Source organism: Marmota marmota, unplaced genomic scaffold, assembly GCF_001458135.2.
Source record: "Marmota marmota marmota unplaced genomic scaffold, marMar, whole genome shotgun sequence".
NCBI lineage: Eukaryota > Metazoa > Chordata > Mammalia > Rodentia > Sciuridae > Marmota > Marmota marmota.
Window position 1 is genome coordinate 7,903,630 of NW_026000241.1, and position 2,070 is coordinate 7,905,699.

The following is a 2,070-nucleotide window of genomic DNA, read 5'->3' on the forward strand; positions in this document are numbered from 1 at the left end:
CCGGGAGGGGCCGGGCCGGGGCCTACGGGCGTGACCTCGCCGTCTTCGAGGCGCGGCCCCGGGGCTGTGTGTCACGGCGGGTTCAGGTCCCGCGTGGGGTCGTGGGTGGTGAAGCTGGTGGCCGCCTCATTTTTCTCCGGGTGTGGTGAGCTCAGAGGCAAGGGGCAGCTTCAGCCTGGGGCCTGGGTGCAGCTCGGCATGTGGGGGACTCAAGGGTTGTTTCCTGAGGCATTAGGGGGTCAGTTGACGTGGGACTGAGGCGAGTCTTGGAGAGTGTTCTGTCGGGGGTTGTGGGTGGGGCTGAGAGTTGTCTAGAGAACTGGGCCGGAGCCGCGGCTCTTACTGTGTGCGTGTGGGCCCTGGCAGTTGGACTAAAGTCCTATGGCTGCGGGAATGGGAAGGGATGGCATTAAGAGAGGGTGGGGACAGGGACTAGAGAAGGAGCAGTTGGAGCAGAGATTATGGTTTAGCACATGAAACAGGTTCTTCTTTGGTATGTTGGGTTAGCTCAGTTTTATTGAAATGGTCCTTTGGGTCGTTCGGAGTGGGGTTTTACCTTCAGAAACGTGTAAATTAAATGCATTTGCTGCTTTGGGTAGCTAATCACCTTAGGTTTGTGTTTTAGGACCCGTACTCAGGGTGGAGCATGTACTCCTCGGAAAGATTAGTGTTACCCAGCTTTCTATTGGAAAACCCCTTTTCTCCTTTTCCTCTGGTCCAGTTACAGTATTGCTCCCCTGGGCCTCTCAATTCTCTCTCCCTGGCTGCATAACATTGCAGTGTTTCTTGCTCTCTCTCTCTCCCGCCCATTTCCCTGCTGCTGCGCTTTTGGCAACTGCCCCTGCTCTTTCCCAGGGATGGTTGTGGCATTGCATCAGGGGATATTTGTGCTTGTAATTTGCTCACTCAGCCCTGGAGGAGGGAGAATAGTGTTTTGCAGAGACGGGAGGGGGTGCCATCAGCTTGGCTGGGTAGGCAGAGAAATGGGTGTGGTGAGGGGGAATACAACTGCTCTGGGCCTATAGAGTGACATTGCCCAGTCCTCAACGCAGAGGTTCAAAGACCAGCAACAGCAGCAGCTATTTTTATAAATCAATCCTGAATCCAAGCTGAGCACAAGGATTTAGAGTGAACAGTTGTCATGTTCTAACTATTGTGGGGTATTACTATTTGGTAGACAACATTAGAGTTGTTAAGAAGAGACTCCATCTGTACAACGCAGTGTAGGCATTTTATTTGCAACTTTTTAAAAAATATTTTTTGTTTAGTTGTTGATAGACCTTTATTTTATTTATATGCAGTGCTGAGAATCAAACTCAGTGCCTCAGAAATGCCAGGCAAGTGCTCTCACACTGAGCCACAGGCCCAGCCCCTACTTGCAACTTTTTTTTTTTAGTTTAATTTTATTTATTTTCAGTACTGGGGATTGAACCCAGAGGAGTTTTACCACTGAGCTACATCACCAGTCCTTTTTATTTTTTTGAGACAGGGTTTCATTAAGTTACTGAGGGCCTCGATAAGTGCTAATGCTGACCTGGAACTAGGGATCTTTTGTCTCAGCCTCCCAAGTCTGCACTTATTTGCAACTTTTTTTTTTTTTTAATTTTAATATTTATTTTTTAGTTATCAGCGGACACAACATATCTTTGTTTGTATGTGGTGCTGAGGATCGAACCTGGGCCGCACGCATGCCAGGCGAGCGCGCTACCACTTGAGCCACATCCCCAGCCCTTATTTGCAACTTTTTAACTTTGCTTTTCTCTACTCCTTACAGTGGGAATCTCTTCAGGGGATGTCGCTTAAATTGATGGAGTTTAATTGTCTCTACTACATTTCATATGAAATGTTTAACCTCAGTTATACTCTTCCTTTAAAATTTAACTTTAAAATAATAATTAGAGGGCTGGGGATGTGGCTCAAGCGGTAGCGCGCTCGCCTGGCATGCGTGCGGCCCGGGTTCGATTCTCAGCACCACATACAAACAAAGATGTTGTGTCCGCCAAATACTAAAAAATAAATGTTGAAATTCTCTCTCTCTCTACCTCTCTCTCACTCTCTCTTAAAAAAAAA

The 2,070-nt window shown here is 47.7% G+C and overlaps 2 protein-coding genes across 3 annotated transcripts in view; both read left to right on the top strand.

The window, feature by feature from the left end:
* LOC107145079 (transmembrane 9 superfamily member 3-like) overlaps positions 1 to 2,070 on the top strand; it is a 26,214-nt gene that overhangs the window by 5,842 nt on the left and 18,302 nt on the right. The gene's annotated exons all lie outside the window — the stretch shown is intronic.
* Map4 (microtubule associated protein 4) overlaps positions 45 to 2,070 on the top strand; it is a 167,489-nt gene continuing 165,463 nt past the window's right edge. The window contains exon 1 of one of the 2 annotated variants that reach the window (XM_048795399.1): positions 45 to 145. The gene's annotated coding sequence lies outside the window, so the exon portion shown is untranslated. Of the gene's footprint in view, positions 158 to 2,070 lie in introns of both variants that reach the window. The other variant, XM_048795400.1, reaches the window with a different exon arrangement.